This window comes from Artemia franciscana, chromosome 3, assembly GCF_032884065.1.
Source record: "Artemia franciscana chromosome 3, ASM3288406v1, whole genome shotgun sequence".
In the NCBI taxonomy this organism is placed as follows: domain Eukaryota; kingdom Metazoa; phylum Arthropoda; class Branchiopoda; order Anostraca; family Artemiidae; genus Artemia; species Artemia franciscana.
The window spans coordinates 25,194,717-25,216,693 of NC_088865.1; the positions used below are offsets into that span (position 1 = coordinate 25,194,717).

Genomic DNA, 21,977 nt, shown 5'->3' on the forward strand with positions numbered 1-21,977 from the left:
ATAAGCCTTGAATGGGATGACATGTATGAAAGATGTGTGATATGAGCAAATTCAAATTGGAGGAGCAGTTGTGTTTTTCAGCAAAACTTTATATACTGTATTTACATAAACTTCAAGCGTCTTTAAATACGATAGTGAGAAAATGAGTGATATATATATATATATATATATATATATATATATATATATATATATATATATATATATATATATATATATATATATATATATATATATAAATATATACTAGCTGTTGGGGTGGCGCTTCGCGCCACCCCAACACCTAGTGGGTTACGCGCCATTGTAGTTTTGTCCCCGTGTCCCACCTGTGAATATATATATATATATATATATATATATATATATATATATATATATATATATATATATATATATATGTTTTAACTACGTAAAACTTGCGAATATACAACATTCTTCGCTGTCCCATTGTCTGTGCATATAAATAGATTGTCAGGTTTACCGACTCTTGAACATGCAACATATAATTGTCCATGGGAAAAACAATCTGTATTCAGATCTATACCTCATGATTCTAATGATTGCCCTTGAGCTTTGTTGATGGTGATTGCTAATCGAACATTCCCTGTGTCCCCGTCGTCATTTATATAAAAAATTAAAAAATATCCCCCTGTGCCCACAGGCGTCCCCGTTGTAGTTGTGTCCCTGTGTCCCGGTCGTCATTTATATTCCCTATGTCCCTGTCGTCATTAGTGTCCCGGTGTCCCAGTCTGTAATTTCTCTTTGAGTGTCCCGGTCGTCATTTATATTACCTGTGTCCCGGTGTCCCGGTCGTCATTTGTGTCCCGGTGTTCCGGTCCGTATATACATTTGTTTTTGAATTGGTATATGATGAAATAAATTTTTAGTTTTTTTCCTTTTTCTCTTTTTAGTTTTTTTGGTTTTTATCTTTTCTAGCTTTTTTACTTTTTTTCTTTTTTCTTTTTAGTCTTCTTTTTTAGTTTTTAGTTTTTTTCGTTTTTTATCTTTTTTAATTTTTTTAGTTTTTTTAGTTTTTTAGCTTTTTTAGTTTTTTTCTTAGTTTTTGGTTTTTTTTTTGCAGTTTTTACATTTTTTCAGTTTTTTTTAGTTTTTTTCTTTTTTAGTTTTTAGTTTTTTTCCTTTTTTTAGTTTTATTTCTAGTTTTTTAGCTTTTTAGTTTTTTTTATATTTTTTTTATTTTTATTTTTTTTGTAGTTTTTACCTTTTTAGTTTTTTTTCTTCTTTTGTATTAATGCTGAAGACAAGGTTCGAACCTGGAACCTCTTGAACCTAGAACCTGAAACATAACGCCTTACCAACTCAGCTACATTGGCTTGAATACATTCGTTTTTGAATTGGTATATGATGAAATAATTCAGACAAATACGGACGTCACTCGACAGACAGACCGACAACTTATTTATATATATATATATATATATATATATATATATATATATATATATATATATATATATTTATATATATATATATATATATATATATATATATATATATATATATATATATATATATATATATATATATATATATATATACTAGCTGTTGGGGTGGCGCTTCGCGCCACCCCAACACCTAGTTGGTGGGGGCGCTTCGCCCCCCCCCAAGCCCCCCCGCGCGCGTAAGTCGTTACGCGCCATAATAGTTACGCGCCATTGTAGTTGTGTCCCTATGTCCCACCTGTGAATATAGATATATATATATATATATATATATATATATATATATATATGGTTTTAACTACGTAAAACTTGCGAATATACAACATTCTTTGCTGTCCCATTGTCTTTGTATATAAATAGATTGTCAGGTTTACCGACTCTTGAACATGCAACATATAATGGTCCATGGGAAAACAATCTGTATTCAGATCTATACCTCATGATTCTAATGATTGCCCTTGAGCTTTGTTGCTGGTGATTGCTAATCGACCATTCCCTGTCCCGGTGTCCCGGTCGTCATTTATATCCCCCTGTTTCCCCCGGTGTCCCCGTTGTAGTTGTGTCCCTGTGTCCAGGTCGTCATTTATATTCCCTGTGTCCCGGTCGTCATTTGTATCCCGGTGTCCCGGTCTGTATATACATTCGTTTTTTAGTTTTGTTTTTCTCCTTTATTTTTTTCCTTTTTTTTTCTTTTTTAGTTTATTTAGATTTTTAGATTTTTTAGTTTTTTTATTAGTTTTTAGTTTTTTTTTCTTTTTAGTTTTTTTGTAGTTTTTACCTTCTTTTTAGTTTTGTTAGTTTTTTTTTTTACTTATGTCCTGGTCGTCATTTATACTCCCTGTGTCCCGGTGCTTTGTTGATTGCTAATCGAACATTCCTTTTGTCCTTTTTTTCTTTTTAGTTTTTTATTGGTTTTTACCTTTATTTTAGCTTATTTTTCAGTTTTTTCCTTTTTTTTAGTTTTTTTTTATTTTTTATTTTTTTTTAGTTTTTTACCTTTTTTTAGTTTTTTTAGTTTTTTAGCTTTTTTACTTTTTTTATTAGTTTTTAGTTTTTTTTGTAGTTTTTGCCTTTTTTTAAGTTTTGTTTATCTCCTTAGTTTTTTTGTAGTTTTTACCTTCTTTTTAGTTTTGTTAGTTTTTTTTTTTACTTATGTCCTGGTCGTCATTTATACTCCCTGTGTCCCGGTGCTTTGTTGATTGCTAATCGAACATTCCTTTTGTCCTGGTCGCTTTCTCTTTGAGTGTCGTCATTTATTTTTTTCTTTTTTAGTTCTTTTAGTTTTTACCTTTTTTAGTTTTTTTTAGTTTTTTAGATGAAAATTTTTTTTAGTTTTTTCCTTTTTTTCTTTTTAGTTTTTTATTGGTTTTTACCTTTATTTTAGCTTATTTTTCAGTTTTTTCCTTTTTTTTAGTTTTTTTTTTATTTTTTATTTTTTTTAGTTTTTTACCTTTTTTTAGTTTTTTTAGTTTTTTTAGTTTTTTAGCTTTTTTACTTTTTTTATTAGTTTTTAGTTTTTTTTGTAGTTTTTGCCTTTTTTTAGTTTTTTCAGTTTTTTTTTTAGTTTTTTATTGGTTTTTACCTTTATTTTAGCTTATTTTTCAGTTTTTTCCTTTTTTTTAGTTTTTTTTAGTTTTTAGTTTTTTTAGTTTTTTACCTTTTTTTAGTTTTTTTAGTTTTTTTAGTTTTTTAGCTTTTTTATTTTTTTTATTAGTTTTTAGTTTTTTTTGTAGTTTTTGCCTTTTTTTAGTTTTTTTAGTTTTTTAGCCTTTTTATTAGTTTTTAGTTTTTTTTGTAGTTTTTGCCTTTTTTTAGTTTTTTTAGTTTTTTAGCTTTTTTATTAGTTTTTAGTTTTTATGGCACTTGGTATTAACCAAGTGACATATAGCAGTCGCCAATTCTGTCGGTCTGTCGGTCTGTCGGTCCCGGTTTTGCTACTTTAGGCACTTCCAGGTAAGCTAGGACGATGAAATTTGGCAAGCGTATCAGGGACCGGACCAGATTAAATTAGAAATAGTCGTTTTCCCGATTTGACCATCTAGGGGGGAGTGGGGGCCCGGTTAATTCGCAAAAAATAGAAAAAATGAAGTATTTTTAACTTATCAGCGGGTATTTGGATCTTAATGAAATTTCATGTTTGGAATGATATTGTGTTTTAGAGCTCTTATTTTAAATTCCGACCGGATCTGATGACATTGGGGGGAGTTGGAGGGGGAAAACCTAAAGTCCCGGTTTTGCTACTTTAGGCACTTCCAGGTAAGCTAGGACGATGAAATTTGGCAAGCGTATCAGGGACCGGACCAGATTAAATTAGAAATAGTCGTTTTCCCGATTTGACCATCTGGGGGGGGGAGTAGGGGCCGGTTAATTCGGAAAAATAGAAAAAATGAAGTATTTTTAACTTATGAGCGGGTGATTGGATCTTAATGAAATTTGATGTTTGGAATGATATTGTGTCTCAGAGCTCTTATTTTAAATCCCGACTGGGTCTGATGACATTGGGGGGAGTTGGAGGGGGGAAACCTAAAATCTTGGAAAACACTTAGAGTAGAGGGATCGGGATGAAACTTGATGGGAAAAATAAGCGCAAGTCCTAGATACATGATTGACATAATCGGAACTTATTTGTTCTCTTTGGGGTAGTTGGGGGGGGGGAGTAAGTCTTAAAAATTAGAAAAATGAGGTATTTTCAACTTGCGAACGGGTGATCGGATCTCAATGAAATTTGATGTTTAGAAGGATATCGTGTCTTAGAGCTCTTATTTTAAATCCCGACCAGATCTTGTGATGGGGGCGGGGAGTTGGGAGGGGGAACCTAAAACTTGGAAAACACTTAGAGTGGAGGGATCGGGATGAAACATGGTGGGAAAAATAAACACAAGTCCTAGATAGATGATTGACATAAACGGAACGGATCCGCTCTCTTTTGGGTAGTTGGGGGGGGGGTTAATTCTGAAAAATTAGAAAAAATGAGGTATTTTTAACTTACGAACGGGTGATTGGATCTCCATGAAATTTGATTTTTAGAAGGATATCGTGGCTCAAAGCTCTTATTTTAAATCCTGACCGGATCTGGTGACATTGGGGGAAGTTTGGGGTGGGGAGAGCTAAAATGATGGGAAACGCTTAGATTGGAGGGATTGGGATGAAACTTGGTTGGAAAAATAAGCAAAAGTCTTGCATACGTAATTTACATAATTGGAACGGATCCGCTCAATTGCGGGGGGGGGGGGGTAATTCTGAAAAATAAGAAAAATAACGTATTTTTAACTTACGAAGGAGTGATCGGATCTTCATGAAACTTCATATTTAGAAGGACCTCGTAACTCTGATATCTTATTTTAAATCTCAACCGGATCAAACGTAATTGGGGGGGGGGGGGGCAGTTGGGGGGACCGGAAATCTTAGAAAATACTTAAAGCGGTGAGATCAGGATGAAACTGGATGGGAAGAATAGAAACCTGTCTAAGATACGTGACTGACATAACTGGACCGGATCTGCTCTCTTTGGTGGAATTGGGAGGGGGGGAGGTAATTTTGAAAATTGAGGTATTTGTAACTTACGAAAGGGTGACCAGATCTTAATGAAATTTGATATTTAGAAGGATCTTGTGCTATAAAGTTTAACTTTAGGTTCTGACCTTCTCACAAGTGCCAAATGAGCTCTTGGCTCTTGGCTCTTCCGACCTCGTACCATATGAGCTCTCGGCTCTTCCGACCTCGTCCAAATGAGCTCTTGGCTCTTCCGACCTCGTACCGTATGAGCTCTCGGCTCTTCCGACCTCGTCACAAGTGCCATATGAGCTCTTAGCTCTTGTTTTTGTAGTTTTTGCCTTTTTTTAGTTTTTTCAGTTTTGACATCACCTGATCCAGTTTTTTCAGGTGACGTCACCTGATCCATCCACAGATCCACACACAGACAACTTATTTTTATATATATAGATTGTTGTAATTATGTGATAAAATAATGTTTCAATGTCAACAATGTTTTTTCTTATTAGATACTTTTAGTAGGTTAGTTAGTTTCAGTTTGGCGTAGCGTAAAGTAAGTTATGTTAAGTTAGGTTAGTTACGTGAGGTTAGTTTCATTTTGGCGGTGAGAGTGTCAACACTAGAAAAATGTTCGATCCATGTCCACGATACATTTATACGCTTTGCAGCTGGTCATCACGTAAGAATTGTACAATTATTGAGGATTATAATGAAAAGTGTAGATTATGAAATCTGTATAGATTAGATAGAGGATATGCAATACAAATTTGTGACTTTCACGCTAGAGGATTCCTTTCCTCCAATTATCACTATGATAAATGTGATCAGTGGGAGAATACCTATCCCGGTATCATTGAAAAGAACCCTAAACGAGACTGGTATCGTAGGATTTAAAATTGTATTTTGGGAGGCAAAATTAGGTCTAAGCTTCCGTAGAAAGAGAAATCTGAACCAGAGAAAAATCATTTTTACAATTCTTCATTAATAAACAAATTTACAGACATTTTTGGAGTTTTTTATCCGTAGAGCACTGACATCAATATTTTACAAATATAAAAGTATAGTTTTCACTAGGAAATCATTCAGGTGAGGATTGTCTACGTAAATGCTGAAAATTTTTTTGTAATTATAGCCACAACATCGGAAAACAAAATATATTAGGCCAAGAAAACCACAGCTTTTAGTCGTTAAATCGCGCACTCCCTTCTGATTTTGAAAAATAGTTCCCCACTGCTTTAAACAAAGTTGTTGATGTGCGGAGTGTAGAATGCCTATTGTAGGTCAAGAGGATCAAAAAATGATATATTTTTCGCTGTTTGAAAGATGTATAGCCAAATGACCTGTCTTTACGGTCGATGGACTGCTATTAGCACTGATAAGAATATTGTTAAGACTTTGAATTTTTTCAAGAAAATCCGATGGTATAAAAAAAGGATTTGTATTTTGACATGCACGGATCCATATTAAATACGCTGATTATTCGATTTGTGTTTAAGATGCGAGGGCTAGTAGAGCACTGCCTTTCCCCAGTAAGCTTCTAATTCATTTAATGAGATTAATTTAAAAAATAGTTTGGCAAAGGCACACTCTAAATATACACTCCCCGTTCGTACAATCCTCATATATTGAGTGCCAGACACGTCCAATAAAATGATAACATGATTTTTTGCAGACATTTTATCAGTTGTACCATTTTCAAATAATTGTGCATCTCGATCTAGGGATTTCATTGCCAATTCATACAGTGTCCTATAAGACTTCTCAATGGATTAACTGTAGGGAGGAATTCCGTTTACTTAAACACAAGACAGAAAAGTCCAAGCATTTCAAATTTTTTAATGGCAACTTGTCGACGATCTTATAGCACAAGCACTTTGTACAAATGCAAATGTCAGTTTTGAAGGAATTTTACCATTGATAAATGAAGAATTGGCGAAGGTGCGTGAGCCCTTGGCAATATGTCGCTGGTTGGTGATTGTATGAGGAACAAGTAGTTTTACATTATTTCCACTAGCTCTCAGTTTTTTAACTGCCAAAGCATTACAACTCATAACCTGTTGCTTTTGTACATGAAGCGTTGCCGAGATGAAAGAGATTGTTACATCGGGCGATGTAGGAAGTTCCTTTTGTAAAATGATATTGGATTGAGCAAGCGTTAATTTTATGTCCACCCTAATATTCGGTGGTAGCCACTAGGGTATATTAAATATCTCGTGATTTTTTTCTCCAACTAAATGCATTTCACTAGTTGTCACCTCTTTAAGTGTATCTGTAGTGTCGGTGTCTGTCTTATATCCATATCCATTGGTTGAGCCCCTCAATTCCTCATAGAACTTTGGTGGCATCAAAATGAACTGTCTATAGCTCATATAATCTGAGAGAAAGTTGCTAGTGCTCACCAATGCTCAATTTATGCAGACACTTATTTGTCAAAATAAATTACACAATAAAAAATTTTCATAGGATATTCCATTAGTAAGATTGGGCTTACATTGTCAGATTTCTTGACCACCAAATGTCCATGAAATAATCTTCGTTGGAGTAAATTTGAAAGTGGATGCTTTCAGAGAGTAGTTTTTGTGTGTAAAACTGTCCATAATAGCCATGTTTTAGACTCACATCAACATTTTCTACATTGAACGGATTTAAAGATGAAGTGATTGATGGATGGGAATTCCTGTGTGGTAGATATACTATTTCAGTCTAGGAAAAGAAATTCTTTTTTGATTTAAACTTTTCATTTCTTGGTTTCCTTGGTTTATTCTTATTTGACAAGAGTTATGTCATTTATATCTGACCTGAACAGAGACTGATGAGTGATGCAGTGTTTCTTGACCTTTTTAAACCTTTTTCATTTTGTCGAGATTTCAATCACTTACCAAGGGATCGTGCACTTGACCTGAGATTTTCCAAAACATTTTTTTAATTCTTGCCAGAATCCCAATTGTGCAGTGTAGAGGATGCCAAATTTTTGGCAGTTGGTACAATTTATTTTTTAGCCAAGGGCAGTGCAGAGCAAAACAGCTTAGCAAACCAAATGCCAAGACCGTAGCCCAACATTGATGAACAGCCTTTGTAATAATCAATTCTATGGCCCATTTGTCTTGGACCAAGAGTATTAACATTACAATCAATATCAGGACAGACGAATACAATTTCTTTATTAGACATCTTGCTATTGAAAGGGTGGAAAATGACTTGTAATAACGGCAAAACCTTTTGTTATTGCTTGTTACCTTTTGTTAACTGGAAGAGTTTCAAATGGGAAATGTTTACAGATATATTATGAAGATGCTTTAAATTGTAACGATGAATGTAATCTTGACTTTTTTTCGTTCAAAACAACGTAGGAGGGGAAGGTTGTTATTATCTACTCTCGATGATTCAAAGAATAAGGTGCAAAGAAATAGAGCAAAACAACTTAGCAAACCAACTGCCAAGACCATATCCCTACATTGATAAACTACTTTTTAATAGTCCATTCCATGACCCATTTGTCTTGGACCAAGAGTAGCAACATAGCAATCAATATAAGGACAAACGAATGTATTTTTTTATATTAGACATCTTGCTATTGAATGGATCAAAAAATATGTGTAATTACAGCCAAACCTTTTGTTATTGCTAAAGGATCACCTAGTTTATTTCTTAATGTTAAATGTCAGAGTTCCAAATGGGAATTGTTTACAGGCATATAATGAATATACTTTATATTGTAATGATGAGTATGATCTTAAATGGTTTTTCACTCAAATAAACGTAGGAGGGGAATATTACTATTGCCAACTCTCGTTGTTTCAACAAGTGAAGCGTAAAGAAATATACAACTGTCCGAGGAGAAACCAGATGGATTGTCGGCGAAAATGACACGATCCAAGCTACTAGTGCTTCCAGCACTTCTACCATTGATTAAATTCTGTTTAAAACCAAGAACATCTCTCAGATTATCATTGAGAATAACCTTTTCAATGTCAATGGGAGAACTGATGTAAATCTTGCTCTGTTCCATTGAAGAGTTGAATTGAAAGGCACTATTTTTACGAGCGGTAATTCTACTATTAATAGCACAACACAAATTATTCATTCTACTAAATTCCTTGTATGGTAATATGAAAAATGGATGTTGACCCGAGTTCACTGTTTCTATTCAATTCTCGCTAATGAGTGGCCAATCATGTGGTCTAACTTTTGTGTCATATGTACGATCTTTTTCAGAATATCATATGTATTTTTGTGAATACAATCGACAAAAAAAACTCATATTCACCATTAAATTTAATTGTGGGAGAGATTTTTGTCGAAAAATCACTTGTTTTATTCAAATCATTGTAGAGTGGATCACAGACATTGGACTTGAATGTCACATAGAAATCCTTGGGTATTGTTTAAGTCTTCAACTGCTACCCAAGAATCCAAATCATAGTTATATCCTAGACAACGAACAAGCAACTGTCTCTTGCCCTTGTGAGTCTGACTCCTTAAATACTTTCCAATTTGATAAATTTCACTATTGTTTTTAGCTTTTTGAAGTTTATAGTACTAAAAACCACAGAGGATCCCTTCATCTTTGGTGTCTTGTAAACGATATGTTATGGCTTTACTGTCTAAGACTTTTGACACTTTAAAAAGTTAACTGGACCATAAGTAATTCCCCTGTTCAAAAATATTAGTTGTTCAATTAATTTGAACAGTATCACCAGTATTGAATTTTTTTCTTCACAACCTTTTCACTGGAATATTGCTTAAGAATAGTGTCAAGTGTATCATGATCTCATTAATGAACTTCCTGAGGGCTAACTCCAGGCAGATACAGATGGACTGTTGATTATAAATTCATATGATTTTATCTAGATCTTGAATAAAAGCAGCAGTATCTTTCAATGTATAATGCTTTGAAATTAAAAGTCAAATAATTCTTATTAATCGTTCTGCCAATTCAGCCCTCATAGAACTATGACTATGATAGAAAATTATATTATATTTTAGCAATACCTTCTCTACATGTGGATAAACAAATTCGATACTTCCATCGGTTTGAATTTTTCTATAACAATCTTGCTCAAGAATATTTTTTACAGCCTTAGCAACCGCAAAACCTCTCATTGACTGCAATGGAATAGCATATACATAGCGACTAAAGACACAATCGAAAGTAGAACATATTTTTCGGGTCTATTGTGACGCCTTTGAATCTCATCTAGAGTTAAAAGATCTGCTTGCATTACATGCACTGGGAAAAAGGTTTTAGTTTCTTGATAATGATTACAATGAACCCTATGATTTCGATTTAGAGCGTAACTTGGTTCATTTTGTAGATACTCTCTCGCTAATGCTTTTTTAAGTCCAGCAGCTTTAAAAAGTGTGGTGGGTGAACTTAGACTTCCCACTTCACCAATATTTTCATAATCACGTTTCAAACTTAAATCATTTTGAACCCAAACACGTATTGTAATATCCGCTACCCTTTTACATACTAGAGGCTGATGGAGAGCTGATATCAATACATCTTCGCTTTGGTCTCGCCACCACTGCTAGTTTCATCAAATCAATGTTTCCACTACTGCTTGGTGTGCTAGTATTTGATAAAAAGCTGTATAGATGATTTTCAAATGATAAAAGTCCTTAAAGATTCGTAGCAATATCATATATTAAATCAAGTAGATTATCACTTTTTCCCTGAATTATAATTCTTTTCCCATTACTATCAACTTGAATGTGTTCACTTTCCGTCAAATATGTCAAGACTTTTTTAGTTTATTTACGATATGATTGTAGCAGTAGGTCTCCAATATTTGACAATATTGAATCTTCCTCCATTGGTTGTGCTGTTGTTCCAAAATCATGAATAGACGTTTCCTTTTTTATATAAAAGTTATATTGATCGTTCTCACATGATAGAGTTTATGTTTATCCACTCTTCTAAGTACATCTTGAAGTAAAAGTAGTTTTTATCATCGGCAATATTTTCATTATCAATGAATTTACTGAGTTGTCCTCAAAGTGTTTTATTGGCGAAAGGGTAAGTTCTATTGCCGTCAATTTGTTGAGTTCAGTCGTTTTTATAGAGAAAACTGTTTACAAGACCTATAATTATTGGTAGTAAAAGTGTAGAAAAGCTACCACCCGCTTGGAGAAGACGTTTTCTTTTAAAAAAATTCCAAAAAGATAATTTCTTATACCACATTGCCCCGCTATAATATAAAGAAAGAAAACGATCAAAAATGGGGTTCCTTGCTCTTGTGGTCTTTTGTACATCGGAAGAAACGATCAATGACTTATGGATAGATTAACTCAGCCCTCTACCTCAATTAATAACACCCTTAAAAAGTGAAAAAAACAGAAATTTTGACTCTGACCTCTCAGAACACAATCCAGACCATAGATAACTTCGAAGACCACACTGCCTTTCCATGACAAAAATATAACAGTTCAAAGTAGGGATAAATCCTTTTAATCGTCAGTCAAACAAACATGAAATTTTTAACTGAATATTTCGGATACATATACAGTGTCCATCATCAGCAGTAACATTGTAATGGACCCCTATTCGAGAGCTAATGTCCTTACCGCTTTCCAAATCAGTTAATAAATTGTCAGTTTTCATTTTTAACAAGAGTGAATCAGTGTCTCCATAATACTGCTGAACTTCTCCCCCCTTGACCATCGGAGCCTACATGGGTTGTAAAGGAATTACATAATAAGTTTCTTGGATATTTCTGTAATTGAGCTACCAGCAGGAATAGTTTTATTTAAAATGGCATTTCTGTTTCTTATCTAAGAGGACCATATTGGAGTCTATGATAGTGAATAATTTGAAGTTGGGATCGGATATTATTCGAGCACGTTATTTTGGACTGGTTACAATGTCACACCAACTCTTTTTGCGTACACTCTCGCATATTTTACTGAAGGCTGAATTTAAAATGAGTTTAAAGAATTTTTTTCAACCTTCGCTTTCGCTTTTGGACGTTTACTGATAAAAGTGTCAAAAAACGTCTTCATGCATGGCTTTTGATCAAATTGGAGGGCTCTATGAATCTTTGTGACCCTGAAATCGTTGGCTACCATCCAGTGCAATAGAAAATGATGAACAAAACATTCTGTTTCGGATCAATGTCGGCAATAAGTTTTTGTTTTCAACTCCCATCCTCTACCAAAGAAATATTATGTGGAAAAAAGAAAAACCTTTTACCAAGTTATGCAGTTTTAAAAGTATTTCACCATCAGTTTCAAAAAAAACATCCTTGTGGCAATCTCTTCAACAGTGTCGATTTCGGGGAAATTTGGAGCACTGGGAATATAAAGCAATTTGTAATTACCACACGACAAAGAGTTGTGAGACATTGCCGACGGATAAAGGGAATTCATATCCAGTAAATCCGCATTTGAAATTTCACCGGTATTGTCCAGTCGGATGAGTTTCCAGGATACGATTCCCGTGGAAAACATAGCCTTTTCTAATTGACCTCTCTACAGATAGATGCTGTCCAAGTCGGTACTGAGACCTATTTCTTCTTTACGGATTTTTAGAATTAAATCCATCACCAGATGAGGAGTTGAAGAATAATAACCCAAATCCAACCCAAAATCCTGATAGATTTTTTCCGTGTTCTTACTTATAATATCCAATAACGTCAATAATTCACTTGTCAAGTACATTTTCAATAATCCACCCCATTTTTATACCCTCCCTTTGCCTGAACTTTTTTAACAAATTCATAGTCGACAGTGGTGCATTGACGATAGTGACAGAAAAGTAGATCATAAAAAAGTAGATCATAAAACACTTCGATAGGCAGAAATTTTTGTGTTCATACGGGTATATACCCTAAATCTTTAATAAGTCATACCTTCTGGGAAATATCTTCTGGGAAAATCATATCTTCTGGGAAACACTGTTTCATGAGGGGGAAACTATTAAAATCGTCTCTTTTCTGTATTCGAATCAATTGACTTAGGGAACGGGGGGAAAAACTATGAGAATCCTAAAAACGGATTTTATTCAAGTACTTATGACTATTATCTTTTGTTTTCCATAGAAGATCTAAGACTAGCATTTTCTCAGATGATTTGGGTATGATATCATAAGAAAAATATCCATCTACCCATGCACCATCAACAAATTCACCTTTCTGCAAACGTGCCAACGCTGGTAAAATGAATTTCAAATCGTAATTGGAATTGTGTATATACAAAGGTAGAAAGTACTGATGTTTAAAAATTAAATTACATGATTTATGAGCCATTCCGTAAACTTTGCTACCCCTGAAAAAATTGGATTGCTTAATTGGTCATGATTACAAACTGACATCTGTCCCCCACTACCCTCAACAAATTTCTTCTGAAGAACCCTATGTATTTTCTGATCTTAATAGGCAAAAGGTCCTCTGGTGATAGAGTCACTGGATAATATACGTTGTGAAACCGTTATATTGATTTATATGCTGTTTTAATAAGTGGAGGCGTGGTTGTGTACATACAATCTTCGCCCCCCCCCATGTCTCAACTACCTTTACCGATTGCATAGCATTGCACGCGTATTTTTTGTTATGGGTGTGAGAAACCGCAATCGGTTCATGTTTTTTGACACGATTTAATTTTGATTGATCGTACACATCTTTGAGTTTGGTTTTGCAGTCTAATACAACTTTGTCACTCTGTAGGAGTTCTCTCCTAGAAAAGATCTTTCAATAATTTCTCGTACCAATCTAGTTTATTGTTGTTGTCAGGGGGCAAGTAAATAGGGTGATCATCCTGAAATTGTACTGGTGGTGACATTACAGGTGTCTCCATACCCTCGAAGAGGTTGCATGTCCCCTGAGTTGGTGGTGACAACTCAGCTAGGCTAATCTGAAATGATAATAAAATATATTTTCTATATGAAATTAGTACGGTCTTATAAAGTCAAAAATATGAATATCAACGAATTATGTTTTCATATCCCTTGCATAATAAATAAATAAAAAAAGTTATTAACACACACATTGCCTATAGTATTTAGAAAGGACAAGCCAAAGGTATCCTGTCTGTAGTATAGGTAACCTATAGCGCCCAAATGAGGTGTGCTGTTTGTTATACAGGCTAGCTTTAGAGCCCAAATAGGGAGGTAGATTCAGTATTGCATACATCATCCCTACTGCTGTAAGCTATGCAATTTTCCTATCGTTCACATATTTTATTTGTTATTATGAAACTAGCTGTTGGGGTGGCACTTTGCGCCACCCCAACACCTAGTTGGTGGGGGCGCTTCGCGCCCACCCCAGTCCCCCCTCGCCCGTAAGTCTTTACGTGCTATATTAGTTGCGCGCCATTGTAGTTGTGTCCCTGTGTCCCATCTGTGAATATAGATAGATATATACATGTTTTTGACTACGTAAAACTTGCGAATATACAACATTTTTCGCTGTCCCATTGTCTGTGCATGTGAATAGATTGTCGGGTTTACCGACTCTTGCACATGCAGTATATAATTGTCCATGGGAAAAACAATCCGTATTCAGATCTATACCTCATTTTTCTAATGATTGCCCTTGAGCTTTGTTGATGATGATTGCTAATCGAACATTCCCTGCGTCCCCGTCGTCATTTATATACCCCCTGTGCCCCCAGCGTCCCTGTTGTAGTTGTGTCCCTGTGTCCCGGTCGTCATTTATATTCCCTGTGCCCTGGTCGTCATTTGTGTCCCGGTGTCCCGGTCTGTGATTTCAGATCGAACATTCCCTGTGTCCCGGTCGTCATTTATATATCTCCCCTGTGCCCCGTGGCGTCCCTGTTGTAGTTTTGTCCCTGTGTCCCGGTCGTCATTTGTGTCCCGATGTCCCGGTCTGTAATTTCGTCAGTCGACAAACATGACGTCAGTCGACAACATGACGTCAGTCGACAACATGACGTCAGTCAACAGACACACACAAACACCTTATATATATATATATATATATATATATATATATATATATATATATATATATATATATATATATATATATATATATATATATATATATATATGTATATGTATAAATATATATATATATATATATATATATATATATATATATATATATATATATATATATATATATGTATATATATATATATATATATATATATATATATATATATATATATATATATATATATATATATATATATATGTATATATATATATATATATATATATATATATATATATATATATATATATATATATATATATATATATATATATATATATATATATATATATATATATATATATATATATATATATATATATATATATATATATATATATATATATATATATATATATATATATATATATAGGGATTTTTTTGGGGGGAAGGGGGGAATTTCATAGGGAAAACTGTATACAGGGAGGGGAGAGAAGGGGATTTCCTGGTATAATTTAAAAAATGATCAGAGATTAAATATATAAAAAGTCTTTTCCACTGAAAGTAAGGAACAACATAAAAACTGAAAAGGAAATGAAATTATTTTGTATATGAGGGGAGCTGCATCCTCCTCTTTCTCTTGCTCTTTACGCTAAAGTTTGTATTTTTGTCGCAATTCTTTAAGAAATACTGCTCATAAACAAGATCCTTTGAAATCGAATGTGAAGTGTTTTAAGAGAACTTTAAGACTTTAGGGGGAGGAAGAGACTGATGTCTAATGCATATTGAATCCCAGGAATATTTTGAATTTCACGCCTTTATTTTTGTTGCTAAAGGGGGGGAGTACTGTTACCACCCTCCAATGTTCAAATGTATATTAAAGTCCGAGAAGCCCTTTGCAGAGGTCATAATATCTTCAACAGAGTAGAAAATCAAATGTTTATTCACAATTTCCATCCCTATGGACAATGATATCCGTCTTTTTCACCCGAAATTCTGTAGTAAAAATATGATTAAGAAGTTATTCAGCAAAACTACTGTTCATCAAATTTTTTTTTATCAAACAATCAATTTTGTCCAAAATTTTGTTTTTAAAAAGTAAAAGGAAAAAGCGGGATGCTACCAATCAATTTACAATTATTGATAGTCTTTATGCAATTTAACAGCAAGAAATTGGGTGTTAACGGGACCGGTACCCCAAATCATATCTTGGTTAGGTAAGGTAAAAGGTAAAGGTAAAGGGTACGGCATTAGACTTTAGGCGGTGCTGATCTCCGTTTCTTGACCCTTCGGCCAGGAAGTGCAATGGGGGGTTATGGGCCAGCCATCCTGTGCTTTCGCACACCCTTCCTGTTTACCTTCCCCAGGTTTCTCCAGGTACCCATTTAGAGCTGGGTCGACTCTGGCTAAGCTTAAAGAGTCACGCCACTTGCCCCCATGTTATTCACATGATTTGAATACTGATTTGAAATGACTGACCTCACGTTATTCACATGATTTGAATAGCGATCAAAAATTAACAAGTTTTATCCCCTGAAACTAAGGAGTAACGTTAAAACTTAAAAGTAAAGAAATCAGCCCAAGACTAGGTAACGAATCGCTAAGACTAGGAATAAATGAGAGTGAAGAGAGGATGCTAGTTAATGGGAAAATTGATCAAGCGGGTAGCTTAATTTACCTGGATAGCATTATTAGATTCAGTGCAGATGTTAGATGCAGTGCAGACATAAAATGTTACATGGCGTGCAGATACTGGAAGTCATGGTAATGAAAGTGGTCAAGTGAATGCTTCTGAATCGTGGATACATCAAAAGGCTTCTTAAGCGTATTCCAGACAAATTGTAAAAGAAGAGTTTAAGGTACTTTCTTGACTGACTGTACATTAATCAGTAAGTTTTACTTAAACTCTGATCCGATATTAATTTCAAGGGCTTTAATGGAGCAAAGACTAATGTGGTATTTTTTATAGATGACACATTTTTAAGGTAGCACCTCATGGGATGAAGGATGACAGATTGCAAATGATTGTGCGTTTTGACCACCCCTATGAGGTAAAACGTAAAGTAAATCGTATCTAAATGAGACTTGTGGAGGTGATTAAAAAGAATTGATAGAAAATTAGACTGTTATGGGAGAGAATGAAAAGACAACCTTCGTATAGATTTGGAGAGAGGTTTGGAAGCACGTGCTGCAGTGTTGGTTTTGGTGCCTCAGTGAGCTGTTTGCAGTAGTATTATTGGTTTTAGTCAAAAAGTTCCTCCTTTCGTGTCTCAGTCATGTTTTTTCCCATTACTTTTTTGTTTTTCTTTTTAATATTTCCTGTTAATTCCCGTCTATCTTTGTATTTAAGACAACTTGTGTTAATGTCTTGTAATTATTTAATTGCAGTAGAATTATTTTCTTCTTCTTCTCAGGCGGCTTGGTGCTGCAGTGAGTTATTAGTAGTAGTAGTAGTAGTGCTAGTAGAATTATTTTACAAGGAAAAATGGATACAATTTTCCGTCTCAAACCCTCTAAACAGCTTGAGTGTTTTTTGAGTTTTAATTGAAAACAATATGCATTTTAAACAGTGTGGCTTTCCTTCGCCGAAACATCGACAAAATAAAAATATGCTAATCAAGATGACTGAAAAGAAGGGAAGTAATTTAATATGGGACAGGGGGACTCCTGCCCTTCCCAGGCCCCAGTTTTCCCCCAACCCAGCTGAAATTTGGCTTCTTTGAAAATCTTTTAAAAACTAAGATAAGCTGGCACAATTCAAGCATCTACAGAAACAGGTCAGTTTTCTTCAGTATATCTTTGCCTTTATGGTGCTATATGGCTCATTTAGGAAAAATGGCTTCACCTTTGCCCCCTCTCCCCGCCAGAATTTTGACGAAATCACGCCACTACTGGAAAGAACTAATGAAAGGAAGCTGATTTTTGTATACATATTGACATCAATTCGAATTTTTAAACTATATTTTGTTTTTAGTAAGACACAAATGACGTTGTAGCCTTTAAAAAGTTTGGAGGCAGTTACCCTACTCTTTATGTGGTAATTTATGTTCGCTTCAAGTCTGAGTAAAGTATTTATTTTCTTTCCGTTCCTTTTGTTATTTATTTATTCATCTCTAGCACTGTCTGGTGACTTTACGTTTGTGCTTTTGTATTTTTAATTTTGCTCGTTTTGGGTTTCAAATATCCATTCATAGTAATTTGTGTTTTTTTCATTGTTATAATTATAAAACAGAGAACTTTTAAACTATATTTTGTTTTTAGTAAGACTCAAATGACGTTGTAGCCTTTAAAAAGTTTGGAGGCAGTTACCCTACTCTTTATGTGGTAATTTATGTTCGCTTCAAGTCTGAGTAAAGTATTTATTTTCTTTCCGTTCGTTTTGTTATTTATTTATTCATCTCTAGCACTGTCTGATGACTTTACGTTTGTGCTTTTGTATTTTTAATTTTGCTCGTTTTGGGTTTTAAACAGCCATTCATAGTAATTTGTGTTTTTTTCAGTGTTATAATTATAAAACAGAGAACTTTTAAACTATATTTTGTTTTTAGTAAGACTCAAATGACGTTGTAGCCTTTAAAAAGTTTGGAGGCATTCCTAGCACTGTCTGGTGACTTTACGTTTGTGCTTTTGTATTTTTAATTTTGCTCGTTTTGGGTTTTAAATATCCATTCATAGTAATTTGTGTTTTTTTAAAACTTGGATTATTACAAAACTATATTTCTGCTCATCTTAGGTCTTATATGGCCCTTTACTTTTCGTTGTATTTTTTCATTAAGTTTTTTTTTTAAAGTAATATGTGTTAGAAACCTCTCTGAGTGCTCTTTGCAAGTTTAAACCAGTCTGCACATTCAACTCTGACTCTAACCTCAACTCTCGTGTACCCAATCTGTCTCCAGCCCCTCCAATCATACATCTGGTGTCTGACACTCATATTCCCGGTACACGCGAAGCAACCCATTGGATGAACCCTGGCTTATATTCTGTATTAAGATTTTGAAATGAGATTCATCTTTCAAGATTTTCTCTTGCATATTTAAAAAAGAAATATTCGTTTAGCGACTATTTCACGATTAGAATCCTGATGGTGTATATTTATATGGAAACAAGAGTGCAAAGCATCATTCAAGTATTTTGCAACTTCTTTCGCTTTCTCACCAAAAAATATAATGACAGGAAATTCTTTGGAAAGTTCTAAGCATGCGTTCCATGTCTGAGTACAAGGGATGCTGAGAAATAGCCCCCAGTAATGCGCTATATCTCCTTAGGAATATTTGCTTGATTACAATAGGGTTGGGAAAAGAATTTCGATAGTTTTTAGAAAATGGAGTTTTGGACTGAAAGCCTACTTGGAAAAATGCCAGTCAGGCGAGAATAGTTGATACAAGAAGATGGCAGGTATTGAAATAAAAGCAGAAAATTTAAAGGAATAGATTTGCATTGATTAAAGTAAGTACAATAATATGATACATCTCAAGTGTATTCAGAAAAGTGCGGTACTACGACGTCATTTTAAAATACCTAGAGGGTGCGGAGGAAATGCGTTACTGAAATCATCCTATTATTTTTTTTTTTTTTTTATGGGACCCTTTTTATATAACTCACCTCATTTCATCATAATCAGCAAATATTATGACAAAAATTTTATAAGAAACTAGCTGTTGGGGTGGCGCTTCGCGCCACCCCAACACCTAGTTGGTGGGGCGCTTCGTGCCCCCCCCCAAGCCCCCCGCGCGCATAAGTCGTTACGTGCCATATTAGTTACGCGCCATTGTAGTTGTGTCCCTGTGTCCCACCTGTGAATATAGATAGATTTCTATATGTGTTTCAAACTACGTAAAAATTGCGAGTATACAACATTCTTGGCTTTCCCACTACTGGGAGCTTTCCGTTTCCAATTGCCAGCAATTGATCTGAAAATGTTTGACCAGAGTCATCGTTTTGCAATCGGACATGCATATTTGTAGTTACTTTTAATATTTTTACATGTGCCCATAAATTAGAATTTTTCAGGCAAGCATTCATTTCGTCTGCAGGTATTAAACTACGTAAAAATTGCGAATATACAACATTCTTGGCTTTCCCATTGTCTGTGCATATACAAAGCCGTATGTACTAATAATGACGTCATATGCAAACGCTCTTTTTACAAACAAACAAACATGCATACACACAACTCGTTTTTATATAGATAGATAGATAGATAGATACAATACAAATTAACTGCGTAAAACTTGCGAATATACAACATTCTTTGCTGTCCAATTGTCGCTGCATATAAATAGATTGTCAGGTTTACCGACCCTCGAACATGCAACGTACAATTGTCCAAGGGAAAAACAATCAGTATTAAGATCTATACCACATTTTTCTAATGATTGACCTTGAGCTTTGTTAATGGTGATTGCAAATGCTAATCGAATTGGGAATTGCAATCTTTTAAATTGAAAAGGCAGATCCGTTGGAATCATGGGAATGCAAGGAATAAGAACAGCCTCACCCTCAAAAGGCCCTGTCAAGATTGTGGCCTCTATTAGGTTTTCCATTGTTTTTTTTTACGGCAAGTCGCGTGCCATTGCAAAGCTTTGGCGGGTTGATATTTCTTAAAAGTATTATTGGTACGCCTATTTTTAGTTGTAGCACGTGTGGTGGAAACCCTGAAAGATCTATGGAATTTAAAAATTCAGATGGATAATTAACCGCTTCATTTGGTTCCAAAACTGTGTCGACTGACTTGTAAAGGACTGCCTGGTCTCGAATCTTGGTCAAAACAATATTGTTGATTTCGTGGACGTCTATATTTTTGGGTGCGAGAATCGCTCTTTCACTTAGCCATTTATTATTTTTAAAATTTTTTAGAATATTCGGATATACTTTTTCAATCAATTCATTTTTGGACGTCACTAAATTACAGAAATCAGCAGGTAGTTGTATACGTCCTGAAATTGAGTCTACTGGGAGCTTTCCGTTTCCAATTGCCAGCAATTGATCTGAAAATGTTTGACCAGAGTCATCGTTTTGCAATCGGACACGCATATTTGTAGTTAATTTTAATATTTTTACGTGCGCCCATACATTAGAATTTTTCAGGCAAGCATTCATTTCGTCTGCAGGAGTTGATCTAGGTATTATAGGTAATATTTGCCTGAAATCTCCCGCAAGCAATATTAATGTGCTGCCAAAGGGTTTCGACTTCCCTCTCAAATCTTTCAAGCATTGATCCAGAGCCTCGAGCGATTTTTTGTGTGCCATTGTGCGCTCATCCCAAATAATAAGTTTGCATTGCTGCAATACTTTACCCATCCCAGATGATTTGGAAATATTGCTCATGGGAGTTTCTGTAGAATGCAAATTCAGAGGCAATTTCAAAGCGGAATGAGCAGTTCTTCCACCAGGCAGCAATGTTGCGGCTATTCCGGACGACGCAATTGCCAACGCTATATCATTTTTTGATCGAACTGATGCCAGAATCAGTTTTACCACAAACGTTTTACCAGTACCTCCTGGCGCATCCAAAAAGAAAATTTCTCCAACGTTGTTATCGACACAATGCATTATCGTATCATAAATGTCTTTTTGTTCCGACGTTAACTTGGAAATGTTATTTTGTACATACGACAATAGATCACTCGTACTGTAACTTTGTTCACGATCCAATTCTACACATGTCGAAACAGCGGCGATACGGTTAGGTGAAGGCATTCCCAAATCCTGAAGAGGTTTGTTTGCCATACGTACGCACAAATCTTCTATAATAACTAAAGTGTAGTTATAAATTTCTGATGTAAAATCAAAAGTCATATCTGACGTCTCTAACTGTTTTCGATGGAGTATATCTTCGGACATTTTTGACTTATATTTTTCCCATAACTCTGTAGGAGCTGATGGAGAGCAAGTTGTTAAAATGATGCCAAACAATGCACGAATTTGACTTGGGGTTGACGTTTCGCACGCGTCATTGATGCAGTTATCCCAGTGTTGGTCATTCTCCAATAAATTCAGAGCTTGGCATGCGCTACGGTAAGTGTCATGTATAGTACCGTTTACAGTTCTCAAATACTCAAAGGATGTCGGACCGGGTACATTCACCAAAAGCAGGCGTAGAAAGAAGCATTCATGTTGATTGGGGTGA

The 21,977-nt window shown here is 34.7% G+C and overlaps 1 protein-coding gene across 2 annotated transcripts in view; it reads left to right on the plus strand.

Annotated features, from left to right (window-relative positions):
- Positions 1–21,977, plus strand: part of LOC136024631 (muscarinic acetylcholine receptor M2-like) — a 101,289-nt gene that overhangs the window by 12,437 nt on the left and 66,875 nt on the right. Inside the window, exon 1 of one of the 2 annotated variants that reach the window (XM_065700061.1) lies at positions 19,108–19,294. The exons of the other annotated variant lie outside the window; for it this stretch is intronic. The gene's annotated coding sequence lies outside the window, so the exon portion shown is untranslated. Of the gene's footprint in view, positions 1–19,107; positions 19,295–21,977 lie in introns of those variants that run through there. 2 annotated transcript variants of the gene reach the window in all.